Here is a 14,155-nt window from a genome sequence, read left to right on the forward strand (position 1 = left end):
TTTCATCATAGTGAAAAATACGATGGCATCAAAATTTCTACAGCAATGGACTCACCCTAGATCAGAGGTTCTCAAACTGGTGGTCGTGAGGTTATTACCTGGAGGGTTGCGAGCTGTCAGCCTCCACCCCTAAACTCCGCTTCACCTCCAGCATTTATAATAGTGTTAAAGTGTTTTTAATTTATAAGAGGGGCCACACTCAGAGGCTTGCTCTGTGAAAGGGGTCACTAATACAAAAGTTTGAGAACCACTGCCCTAGATTATGCAATGGGTGCATTCAATAACGCGGATATATACTTTGAGCTTTAGCAAAGCATTGCCCAAACTAATTATATTACAGTACTGTCAAATCACAAGAGATGCTACATATACAGCAAAGAACTTCCTTGTATCTTGTTTTTCAGCACCTTGACCTTCATTGTTCACTTCTAATACTAATGCACTATTACTTTTGTTATCCGAAGAAGTGAGGTTTTTACCCACGAAAGCTTATGCCCAAATAAATCTGTTAGTCTTTAAGGTGCCACCAGACTCCTTGTTGTTTTTGTAGATACAGACTAACACGGCTACCCCCTGATACTATTACTTTTGTTATGCCTCTTCTAAAAATACTTAAAATCATGGCATTCTCAATATGTGATTTTAAAGAATTTTATTAGTGCATGACCTTCAGCACTGCACAGAAATTCACCCATGTCCAAAAACCAAGAATACGCAGCTTTAGAAAATCACTACATCCAAATTAATTCAGTTTAAATGTCAACTGGCTAATCAAAAGCTTGACAGACACATTTTGATCACACAAAGATGTACACTGTAGGCATACATTTCAAAGATTTAATAAAAAAAAGTCTCCCTCAAAATGTCAGTTTAAAATCATTTGTCCTCAACTTTTAAAATACTCATAGAAACCTCTATTTTGCCTAACCTCTCGTGCTTTCTCTAAGGTCTAGTGCTTCAAACTGCTGAGTGCCTCCTTCAAGGGGCTCAATGGCCTTAACTCCACTAAAGTGAGTGGGAAATGAGTGCAAAATGCCTCACAGGATCCTGCCCACTCTATAACAGCCCTCAGAACTCACTTAATTGGTAAAGACAGTGTGTCACTGCCGATTAATGCACTTCCTTTCACTTTGAGCACCTGAGCTGAATCTAATCTACATGAATGACCAAAACTCAATCTAATCTGACAGTGGTGAAATTATTAGGCATTTTATGTGGATTCTCAGTTCCTTTGCTAGTGTATAGATCCCTTCCAAGCTTTCCAAAGTAGAGTTCAAACGATATTCACTTGTTCTTTAGCAAAATTATACAGAAAGCACTTGTAATAATAGGGTGAAAGGTGATGAAGCCAATTATATCTTCTGTGTTTATACTGGCATTTAACTTAATTTTTGCTAGAGGAAATAATCTATCATTGTGCCAAAAGTGTGCTGGAGGAAGGAAGGAATGGGGGGAGAGGAAGAATGTTTAGACTGTACCAACAAAGACCTTCTCTAATCTTTAATAATGGGCTCCCTTTTGCTAAGTAGGGGTACAATCCCGCTCATGAGATGAAATCATTTGCAGAAGTGCACATTTGTAAGGTGCTGCTGTGCATATAAAGCCAGTGCAAGTAAGCAGTTTCAGCTTCTCTCCCCCAGGCTGCTCTAACTTCACCAAGGAATTGGCCTTGCCCAGAGCAGCCTTTCAAGTCAAGGCAGCACCACTCTGACAAAGTTACCCTTTCTCTCCTCCCTGCTCAGCTTTGCTGAGTTATCGTCAGTCGCAGATGAAGATCTGGGACATTACCTTTATCCAGTATAAAGAAATGAGTATTTCGTCACACCACAACAATCCCAAATAAATATTACTCTTTCCACTAGTAATCTCAATATACAACACAACAATATTTTGAAAGAGAAACAGTATTTACATAGATACATATTAATTACTCATATTGATCAGATTCAAATACAATGCCACATTTGCATGTAATTGTACCATAAAATCAATCCTATCCCACTTTCTTATTAAACTACATGTACATCATACCCATTAGAAGTACTTCACTGAAACTTCCAGCGGAGCAGGGGCGGGAAGAGGCGGGGTTGGGGGCGGAGCAGTTGCGTGGAGCCCCCCCTGCGGGAACTCCCAGCCCTCCAGCACCCCCCCTGCAGCAACTCCCCGCCCCCCCTCCGCCCGAGGAGCCCCCCCGCCGCAGCTCCCAGCCCTGCGGCAGCTCCCCGCCCCCATCCACCCTGCGGTGCCCCCCCCCCCGGCAGCCCCCCCCCCCCCCCCTCCACCCGGGCAGCCCCCCCTGTGGCAGCTCCCCGCCCCAGCTCACCTCCACTCCGCCTTCTCCCCTGAGCACGCCGGCGCCGCTCCACTTCTCCCACCTCCCAGGCTTGCTGCGCCAAACAGCTGATTGGTGCGGCAAGCCTGGGAGGGGAGGAGAATTAGAGCGGGGGCGGCGTACTCAGGGGAGAAGGCGGAGCAGAGGTGAGCTGGGGCGGGGAGCGGTTCCCCTGCACGCCCCCCATTACTTGCTGCTGGCAGCCGTCCCCGCACCCTCCTGCCCCAGCTCACCTCCACTCCACCGCCTCCCCTGAGCATGCTTTTTGGCGCCCCCAACCACTTGGTACCCTAGGCGACCGCCTAGTTCGCCTAGTGGTTGCATCGGCCCTGCTTCTGGCTCACAGTGTGGAGAAACCTCTCAGAGTCCAAGTGAGCACATGGCAGGCAAATCAGGCAGAAATGCCAAAGCTGAAGAAAATGAAATGGCTACCAAAGCAGACATTCTGGAGATGACCTCTGAGTTTAAGGCCATGAGAGATGATCTGATGACCAAGCTTCTCACAGTACAGAAGGAAGTTGCTGACTTGGAAGACAGTCTCACGATGCTAGAGACTGGCCTAAGAGAAGCAAGTGATCAATAAACAGATCTGCAGAGCTGCATGGTACTGATGGAGCAAAGAGAGAGAGGGAGAGAGAAATGCATCTTAAACTAGATGATATAGAAAACAGATCAGGAAGAAACAACATCAGAATTAAGGAGCTGCCTGAAAATGCTGAAGGAGGAAATCCAATCTGGTATGTAAAACCTGTAACTGTGGAGTTGCTACAGCTGGGCTCTCTGGAAGAGGTAAAAGTGGAGAGAGCACATAGAGCGCTGCTCCCCCAACCTGGGCCTCAAAATAGTAAACCCAGAGACCTAATTGTAAAATTGCATGATTATCAAAAGAAAAAAACGTAATTATGAAAAAAGCCAGAGAGCATTCAGAGCTCGTACTCAAAGGCCACAAGCTGCAAATTTTCCATGACCTTTCTGCCCTAACTTTAAAAAAAGAGAAAAGAGCTGGGGGAAATTTCAGCAGCACTCAGGAGGGCAGATATCCACTACAGATGGGGATTCCCATTTAAACTCTCATTCAGCTTTCAAAATCAGTATTATACAATAAGAGACTGTAAACAAGGGAAAAATACACTCCTTTCACTTGGGCTAGAAATCCAAATCCCAGATGTACAAGAAGACTCTCCAGAGGTAGTAACTAGAGATAAGCTGTTGAAAAACTGCTGGCAAATGGTGAAAACCTGAAAAAAAAGACAAGAAAAGAAAAGACAAAGACTCTAGAAACCATACTGGCAATGGCAGAGGTGAAGCTGACCAAGAGAACTCAGATACCTCAGTAGTAATCCAAATACTAATCAGAAGGGACTTCTTGGGAGTCACCAGGAATGAACAACTAGACAGTAGTATGACCTTTACTGTAATTGGTGTGATCATTAATCTATGTTCTGTATTTTAAAACCTAGAGCAGCGGCCCCCAACGCGGTGCCCGCGGGCACCATGGCGCCCGCCGGGGCATTTATGTGCACCCACCTACTGACAAGGGAGCACTTCCGCCGGACAACCCGCCGCCAAGGAGTGCGGCCGCCAGACAACCAGCCGCCGAAATGCCGCTGAAAAGCGCAACGCCAAGAAGCATCGCCGCCGAAATGCCTCTGCTTCTTGGCGGCATTTCAGCGGTGACGCTTCTTGATGACGCCAGTTCTCGGCGGCATTTTGGCGGCGATGCTTCTCGATGACGCCGCTTCTCGGCGGCATTTTGGCAGCTGGTCGTCCGGCGCCCGCCACACTCTTCTGGGAACATGAATATGCTATTGCAACAGAAAGGTTGGGGACCGCTGACCTAGAGGAAATCAAGGACTATAAGAGTGGAGTGGGGGAATGATTTCAACGTTGGAGGGGACTGGAGAAAGAGAGGGAGAGGAAGGAGCATTTAGGATGTCTGTGTAAGTCCTCCCTATAACTCAAATGACCAGATGGCAATCCATCCTTAGAGGGAGGGTCAAGGTCCCATAGGTAGAGAACATACCTCCTTTGGATTGCAAGAAAAGCAGTCCAAGTGCTTATGGGGAGAAAACAAGGGTTTAGAGTTGAGCAAAGCAGAGTTGTTTGGGTACTGTTTTACGTGTTATGTTAGTACTTCATTTGTGGAGTTAGACTAAGGGGAATGCAGAAGAGTAGAGGAAACTGGGGAGGCAGGGGTGAAATAACACAAGTAGCAGCTATGGAAGTTTACAAACAGAAACCAGCCATATTCAGGCACGCATAGTGCATGCAACATAATTAGAAACAAGAGAGACATAGGCAACACAAGCATTCATGTAATCAAACATCTAAAGAATCACAATAATTTCAGGTTTTTCAATAAGATAAATAGTTTCTCTGAATGTCTCTTCCTTTAAAAGTAATACCTTTGAATGTCAAAGGGCTAAATAACGTCATCAAAAGGGGGGGGGAAATCCCTGGTAGAATTAAAAAAAAACATTCCCAGATTATTCTACTTCACAAAACTCATTTTCAGCAGGGGCAAATTATGCACATGAAAGGTAACTGATTTCAACAGACATATTTTGCTTCAGTTAAAGAAAAGAAAAGAGGAGTGGGCATAATATTTGCTAAGCATGAACCTTTTCAGATTAAAGGTCAAATTAAGGATGAGGACGATTTAAATTGCTGAAAGGCACAATTTCTGGTTTATTAATAAACGTGAGATCAGTGTATGCTTGTAACCCAAAGCAAAAAAACCCCACTTTTTTTAAGGAATTCTTTAAAACACTGCAACACTTTGGGGAAAGGGAAATTATACTTGGAGGAGACTTCAATTGGATACCAACTCCTTATGGGGACAGATCTGATAAAGACATGGGGCATAAGGAAGCAGGCACAGCATTGACTTCCTGTGCCAACAATTCAGTCTTTCAGATTGCTGGAGAAAATGGCACACAGGGGAAAGAGATTACATATTTTATTCACACCCTCATCAGTTATATATTAGACTAGCTTTACTGTTAATCTCTGAATCCCTAATGAAGCAGACAAGATCTGCAGAAATTGGCAACATTATGCACCACTGGAAATATTTGATGACTGGGTTGGGTCCCAAAGATTATTTTATTGGAAAATGAACTGCTTGCTTCTCCATTTAGGGGTCAGTTAATAAGCAAAGCCTTCAATTGAAGGGGAAAAAAAAGCTCAAGAAAAAACAAGACTAGAACAGGAGACAAAAAGATTACAAGACATTCATAAAAACACAGGTTCAGAAAAAATATAACAGTTAACTAGTATTAGAGGGAAGTTGAATATGTTGATGACAGATGCCACTGAAAAAGATATACAAAGCAAAAGTTTTATGAAAAAGCAAATAAAAGCGATAGGATATTGGCTCAAAAGCTTAAAGGGATTCAAGAGCAACATATTATTCAGCGAAAGGTAGTTACACACCCTCATGAAATATGTGCTACTTTTTCTGCTTCTTATAAAAATCTTTGGCAATATTAACTTGTTTAAAGTTCTACACTAGTTGCAATAAAAATACCACAATCATAATATGGAAGCAATTGATAAAGTAATGTAATGATAGCAGAACCCATGTAACAAGTAAAGCTGGGTGAACTACTCAAGTGAACAATTTATTCAGTAAATGTAATCGTTTTTCTGTTAGGGAACTATCTAAGAACATTTAGATTTTTATCAATTTATTCCTTATTCAGAATTATTCAACAGTTGGTTTATATGAACATTTCAGTGTATGGATTGCTTGCAAAGTATTCACGATCACTTAAAGAATCTGATGTTCAAAGTAACTATAATTTGCAGTGTGACTGGTTAGCTACTTTATTTTTTTCCCCCTCACAGAGCTTTCACAATGGCTATGTAAACATGTCTAGCACGAAAAAATGAATAGCACAACACTTCTTTCTACAAAATAATTTGCAACTAAATATTTGTTTGTATGAATGTTTGCAGAAAGCAAATTCATAGTTATTAGAATGCAGATAAAATTCTAGATGGGGAATATAGAAAATATTAGCTTATGAGAAAGTTAAAATAATTATATAGACTTTCCATATTAAATTGACCAGTAAATAATTGATTTAATATAGGGTTCCACCAGGGCAGTGGCAGGGTGGTAGCTGCATCATTACCCAGTATGCATTAGACATGCATCTCATTTAAGATGACATTTTACCCTTACACTTTTATTTTTTAAGCAAGGGAGAAACTCAATTTCTTCTTAACAGATTTTAATTTTTTTATGTATTTTAAATGTAGTTTAATTTTGTTGACATAGTATTTTGGTGAAACTTGCTGGGCATACTGTCCATACAATTTCTACAATCAAAAGGCAACCATTACAGAACATTTTCATTAACTGTATTGATAAAGAGGAAATAGGCTAAATCGTCTTAGTTAGAAAAGTAAAGTCACAACGTTAGTAGGTTAATAGTAGACAAGTAATTCTACTAACCACTACATAGTATCTACATAGAACAAGCTTTTTGAATTCTTTCTTGTTAGTCAACTTTGATGTGCCAAAGTTGTCAAATTTTAAAATACATTCAAAATAGGACATAGACTACTATGAAAATGGTACAAAAAGCTTTTCTAGTGAACTCATTTTCTATACTATTTTTTCTGAAAGTCTAGAGATGGAGTTTTCAAAGCTTATAACATGAAGCTTGCATTGAAAAGTAGATATTATGTGGATGTACTTTTATAATGTTAAAGGCATTTCAGTAGGCATCTATAATCCAAAATTCAAATACCTATTTTAAAAGTACTTGTCACTATATTAAACAAAGGTACTACAATGCCTGCAGCGAACAAATTGCAGGAGTTTGCACTGCCGGCTCTGCAAAGTAATCAAAGCCACTAAGTATTTGTAAGGAATGATGTACAAAATACCACAAGATCTCACAAGCTGCACTGCAGGAATCCAATGCTTTTTAGTTGATAGTGCTGTAAATTTAAGAACTTCAATCTTTTCTCCTTTTGCAGAGCCCATATAAAAACGTGTTGAATATTGTAGTCTAACCATATACACATTTTAAAAAAAGAATGTTTAGCATTTTATATCTTGCACCATCCCATTAAAAATCACAACAGTACATCCTACTTCAGCATGTTATCAGGGATTGACAAATTAATGAAAATTAGTTGTCTGATGCCAGCTCCAGTAAATTGTAGATGTGAAATAACTACATATAGTTATGATTTCTTTTATAGGCATTCCTATGGTATTCATCACTTTAAATTCTGAACATGTCATCTAGTGAATTAGTCCAACAAAATCCCTATGAGATAGGGAAATATTATCCCCATTTAAACGATATGGAAAGAAAGGTGGAAAGATGTTGGGGTTAGAGTCACAGCTCCCAGTCAAGCACCCCCTCTTGGCCACTCACCAGACTGCTGTGAGGGAATCCAGCTGCTGGATCTAGTGCGTTTAACCTCCAGAGTCTGAACAGAGTCCATACACTATCCCTACCTTGGGGCCTCTACGCACACTCTTGGGGTGCAGATCGTTTGTCTAGCACCCCATACAGAGTTGCAACCATGCAACTCGCTGCCCAGCCCCTAGAACTAGTGGTGACTCTCCCCAGAGTTTAAACACTCCCTTTGCCAGAACTCCAGCCAAGTGAGTATTCTGGGCCCAGAGTTTACCTCTGGGGCACATGGTAGTTGCAATACATGGAATGCACAGACACTTTGCACAGGATTCTAGCACCGTTGCTCTTAACTAAATCACACAAGAAACACACAATCTATATAAAATAATAAACCCTATATGCACTTTCCTGCCTCAGTTTCTTCACCACTCTAGAACATTCTTTGAGCAGGGGTGACGGTCCTCTGGGGCCATCCAACGACCTTCTGCTGAACTGCATGTATTGTGTTCTAAAACATGGAGCCTTCTCTGAGCTTAGCTGGTCCATTCCTGCTCCTGCCCAAAACTTTCTGCAAAGCTCTCTGTGTTCCACCATAAGTCTTTTTTTAACTCCTCATTTGTCATCACCTCTGCCCAGTTTGGGAATTTTCCACCCTTTTCAACTTCCCTCCTTCCGGCAGACAAGTTGGGGGAAATATCTGCTCCAGGCTCCACCAACCCATTGTCATTCTGGTATTTCCACCTGAAAACTGAACAAATGGACACTGTGTTCTAAAACCTCACCAGTGTCCTTGGGCTGCAGGGATGTGACTTGCCAGAAGTGGTAGGATACACAGACCTGGAAGCATTCCATGAAATGGCAATTTTCATAGTAACAATGGAATGTCATAATAACAATCAGAGTTCATACGTTGTACAATCAGGTGCCCCAAATCATCACAGTTATAAAGCCAGAAACAGAACTAGATCTCCTGAATACAGTCCAGGACCTTAACCACAAAGCTGCTCTTTCATCTTTTGTGGCAAATTTGTAAAGATGTAACACCAATAAATACGTTGAAAGTGTGTAACTAAGGCCTTGTCTAAACACAAAAATTGTACCAATTTAACTAAAACCATTTAAAAAAATCAACTTAAACAGGTGGAAATTCCCTTGTGGTCACATTACATCAGTTTATCACATTACACCTGGTTTATCAATTAAACTTAATTCAGTAATCAATACCAAAACTAATCAACTGCTCAGAGGCACCACTGAATGTTGCAACACTGGCCCATCAGGAAGAGTGTGGTGTGAATGTTAAATGCCAGTTCATAAACAAATTATCATCTACTGGACAGAGGTGATCTGCTACTGCCAAAACAACAGCTGAGGCACCAATAAAGAGCCAACAGAAGACTTCCTCCTTCTGGGAGTAGCAGGTATTATGAGTTAATGGAACTAAGCTCCACTTATAATGTCTCAACTGTATAGTGTGGCTTGATCTATGGGAGGATGCATACCACCTGATGCCACTGAAGGAGTCCTGGGGGTGCTCCAGTCATTGGAGATTGCAGTACTCATGTCTACAAGGATTTCAGGCCCTGTAACATGCAGATTGCCGGCAGCAGAGGGAGAAGGTACGGCGCAGGGAATACAAAATTATGTGGGGCTATTTCTGTTCTGCTCCACAGAGAGGTTGCACATAGGACTGTCTGCACATACTTCTTGTAACCTTCAGCCCCCAAAGTTCATGTAGCATACATATGGAGAATGTACACAGCAGGGTTTCTTCTGTGGGTTTATTTCAGATCAGATGCACATGCTTCCTCTTACACTGCTTTCCATCTAGCAAGAAGTATGTAAGGAGCACCTCCAAACCTGGTGGTAGTGGACAACAGGTAGGAGGAGAAAGAGTTTTGAGCCTGGAAATTGGTTATCTGAGCCTATTTGGTTTGTGTATTCTGAGCCTGAGACTTTGCTACACTACCAAGTTCTGTTGCCAAAAACTGCCTTTTGGCAACAAAACAGTGAGAGCGTACACACTGCAATGCTACTTTTGTCGGGGAAACGCCTGGTTTCGGCGACAAAAAACGTCCACTCCTATGAGAGACTTTTTTCTTTTCCCCTCCCTTTATTGTTGACAAAGAGCCAGTGTAGACACTGCTGTTTGTTTTGTCGACAGAACTGGCTTCCTCCAGTATCCCAGAATGCCTGCCCTGATTGCTCTGCTCAGTGTTTTGATCTCTGCTGCCCTGCAGGCCCGTGCCCCTCCCCTTTCAAAGCTCCAGGAAGTATCTGACAGCTGAGTGTGCTGCTAGGTTTGGTGAACAAAGAGCAAATAATTGGAATGCTCCTGTTCTGCGCTGCGCTAGAAACACAGCGGCAGGCAGACTGCTGTGGCAGGGACAGGGGTGGAGAGACTGCTGCGCTGCTTTGACATTCCTCAGCATGGGGAGCTACTCATGATGCCTCTCCCGGCAGCTGAGGAGCCTGTGGGAGAACCTGAAGGGAATCCTGCCATGATGCACAGCGATCAGCTCTGCCTTCCCACAATACTGCACTGTGGGATACATACCCACAGTGCATTGCTCACACTGTCGATGATGGTGCCCACAATGTGGACATGATCTGTCGACATGAACACCCTTTGGCGATTTTTGTTTTGTCGACTTTTGGGCATCGACATAAGTTTTGTGGACAAAACTTGGTAGTATAGACAAAGCCGGAGAGTGCTGGGTGCAAGAGGGTTCATAGCTATGTGTATGTGGAGAGGTGGTTCTGAGCTTTGGAGAGGTTAAGTAGCAAGGGGGAAGCAGGGCTGGCCTTACCATGAGGTGAACTGAGGTGGCCGCCTCAGGTGCCAGACTGTGGGGGAGCACCACTAGGACCCAGGGTGTAGAAAATTGTGTCTGCTGCTGGTGCATATGTATTCTCTGTGCTCTAGATGCACAGAGATGGTGGAGTGCTGTGCTGGAGGAAGGAGGGCACAAGAGACATAACAGGCAGACAGGAGAAAAGGTGAGAGGGAATAACAGAAAGGTGCAGAAGCTGCAGGGAGAGAGAGGAGGAGGAGCCTCTTATGTACCTTTCTAGCACCCCCAGGAGCCTGGACTGATTAACACCAGCTTCTCAGGGAGCTTCCTGTTTCCTGCTGCTTCCCTGAACCCATTTGAGGAGAACAGGCAGTCAACTGAAGTAGCAGGAGCCAGTTAGGCCCTTAAGACACTGATATCTTCCCTCACTCAGGCTCTGCTACAAGCCTGCTTATTTGTCCTCTTCAACTGAGTGTTGAGAGCCACTATAGCTGGCACAGAAGAGCAGTCATGAGTGAAAGAAGAAAACACCCCTCTGGGGCAGCATTCAGAAAAAGAAAGAAAACAAAGGAAGCTTTTCTATCTAAGCAGGAAGGAGCTCTCCTGAGATACATAGACACAAATGTTCACGGTGAGCCTTCCGACCCAGTGAGGATGTGAGTGGTGAGGAGATGCCTGATCTTCCAGTTAGTCAGAGTGCAGGTGACCTGGCAGCTACTGCAGCATCCATATCTCCATCTCAAATGGATGTAACCATGCACATTCCTGAAGAAAAGTGTAGATCAGAGAAGAGTGTGGTGGAGGCGCACGAAACAGCTGCTGCTGAGTTTAGTTCCTTAAGTCTAGATGATCCAGGACTGTGGACCCACTTGAGCTGTAGCCTGAGGGACTTCCTTGTACTGCACAGGCCACAGCAAGTGAAACACTTCATGTTCCCCAAAGACAATGAAAATAGAAGTTTCCATCCAACACATCACTGGCGTGAAATCCCCAATGGTGACAAAGTGGAGAGGGCATGGCTTATGTACTCAAAAACCCAGAATGCTGCCTACTGTTTTTGTTGCAAACTCTTCCAGTCAAATGTTCCAGCCACATTGGGTTCTACAGGAACAAAGGACTGGAAAAATCTGGCTAGAAATCTGGCATGCCATGAGAAGGAAGCAGATGGAAAGAGCTTGAGATGAGACTAAGGTTAAAGGCCACCATAGATGATCAGCATCAAGAGAAGATTGCATCAGAGTCTCTCTACTGGCAAAATGTTCTGAAAAGGCTCATTGCCATTGTGAGAATGCTTGCTACCCAAAACCTAGCACTGCGTGGCACTTCAGATCAGCTGCATGTGCCAAACAATGGAAACTTCCTTAAAATTGTGGAGCTGATGGCTGAGTTTGATGCTGTACTCCAGGAGCATCTAAGAAGAGTCACCACCCAAGAAATGTACACACACCACTACCTTGGAAAAACAATTCAAAATGAGATCATACAGTTACTGGCAACAAAAGTGAAACAGAAGATTGTGGCAGATCTGAAGTCAGCAAGATATTACTCGGTTATTCTGGACTGCACACCTGACATCAGCCATATGGAACAAATGACTTTAATGGTGCGTTTTGTAACATCAACAGAACCTAGTGAAAACGTCCCTGCAATGGTGACTGTCGGAGCATTTTCTAGAATTTATTGACACTGATGGTACTACAGGAGTTGGTATGACAAATGTGCTTAAAAAGCTGGAAGATACGGGAATTGTGATAGCTGACATGAGAGGTCAGGGCTACAATAATGGTGCCAACATGGGAGGAAAGAACAGAGGAGTGCAGACACAGATCTGAGCGTTAAACCCTCAAGCTTTTTTTGTCCCATGCAGTTCTCATTCATTGAACTTGGTGGTCAGTGATACAGCATCAGCTTCTAGTGACGCTGCTGAATTTTTTAACGTAATTCAAAGCATCTATGTATTTTTCTCTGCACCAACTCATCGATGGCAAATTTTGAAGCAACATATGGGAACATCCTCTCTGACACTGAAACTGTAAGGATTTTTATCTTTCTAGGCCGATCTGATCAGAAGATCCTGGGGAGCCTTACAGTTTACCTCCCGCTGAGTCCCCCTTTTAAGCCCATCTATCAGAGCTGACCCCAAATGAATAACACACGCACAAATGTAAAACAACCAACAACACTTTATTTGCTAAGGGGAGAGGAAGGAAGGGAAAGGGGAATGGATTAATGATTCTGGAGATTCGGAATAATACACAGGCACACACATGCACTTATAATACAAGATGTTCTTCTACCTTTACAGACGTCAGCGATAAAGGGGCTGCAGGATCCACATGACAGAAGCCAGCGATGAACACCGACCGTGGACGACAGATGAAATAGACAGGTATGTATCCCTATCTTAACTCCCACCCTAACCCACTTTGCGTCGTCCGGAGTGCGCGATTGATCTAACTAATCGGACCAGGTCCGTGTATGCAAGTTTGCTTTCCCAAAACAACAAACAAACAACCCCAACTTAATTAGTAAGTAACTATTGCAGGCCAATAGCCAGTGCCAAGATTGTACCGCACTATGAGAGAGAGCTAGACACCTGAACCTCTGACAGCTCAAAAGCTCGGAGCCAGGGCCCCTGGCCCCTCCCCTCATAGGTCTTTATAGGGAGCTGTTGTTGGGCAAGGTCAGATTCCTAATCTTTCCATTTTCCCGCCTTTTCCGAGGAACAAGAACCTGACCCAAAATGGAGGTTGCCTTGTCCTTTTACCAAAACAAAATGGCCTTTTGATTTACAGAACTTATGTTAACTTTTATACATAATACTTTGGCAAACATGTAAACTGAAATTAACAAAACCACTGAGTACCACACGATGGGAAAGTCGAGTGGAGGTGATAAAGCCTATCAAACACCAAATTGGGAAGATAGATGATGCCATAGTTGCCATTATGGAGGATAATGCTATGACAGGAACTGTTTGTGGGAGAACAGTGGCAGAGGGAAATGGAATCACCAGAAACATACATAACTTCAAATTTTTGTGTGGCTTAGTGTTGTGGCATGACATACTGTTTGAAATAAATGTTGTAAGCAAGAGATTCTAAGGTGTTGACCTTGATATATCTGGAGCAACTGGACAAAGCAAAGTCAGACCTACAGTCTTACCAGTCAGATAAGGGATTTCAAAACGTTCTGAAGAGTGCACAGAAGTTGGCAGAGGAACTTCACACTGAAGCTATTTTCCCATCCATTCAAGAATACAAGAGTCACTGAAGAAGACATTTTGATTACGAGGCATGGGATAATCCCATAAGAGACCCCAAACAACAATTCAAAGTTGAATTCTTTAACCAGGTGCTAGATTGTGCAGATCAGTCAGCTGAAGAACATTTCATGCAGCTCAAGGAACACAGCAGTACATTTGGGATGTATGATATTCCAAGACTCCTCACTATACCTGAAGACCTACACCAGCAATGCAGGGCACTAGAGACATTGTTGACACATGATGACATGCGCGATATTGATGCGAGTGATTTAGGTCAGTGGTTCTCAAACTAGGGCCACCGCTTGTTCAGGGAAAGCCCCTGGCGGGCCGGGCCGGGCCAGTTTGTTTACCTGCCGTGTCCGCAGGTTTGGCCGAT

General features: G+C 43.2%; 1 protein-coding gene across 1 annotated transcript in view; it reads left to right on the forward strand.

Moving 5' to 3' along the window:
* Positions 1-12,818: 12,818 nt before the first annotated feature.
* INO80C (INO80 complex subunit C) overlaps positions 12,819-14,155 on the forward strand; it is a 50,817-nt gene continuing 49,480 nt past the window's right edge. The window contains exon 1 of the mRNA XM_029912080.1: positions 12,819-12,900. The gene's annotated coding sequence lies outside the window, so the exon portion shown is untranslated. The remainder of the gene's footprint in view (positions 12,901-14,155) is intronic.

The sequence above is a fragment of the Terrapene carolina genome, unplaced genomic scaffold (assembly GCF_002925995.2).
Source record: "Terrapene carolina triunguis isolate 2854851 unplaced genomic scaffold, T_m_triunguis-2.0 Scaffold183, whole genome shotgun sequence".
Taxonomy (NCBI): Eukaryota; Metazoa; Chordata; order Testudines; family Emydidae; genus Terrapene; species Terrapene triunguis.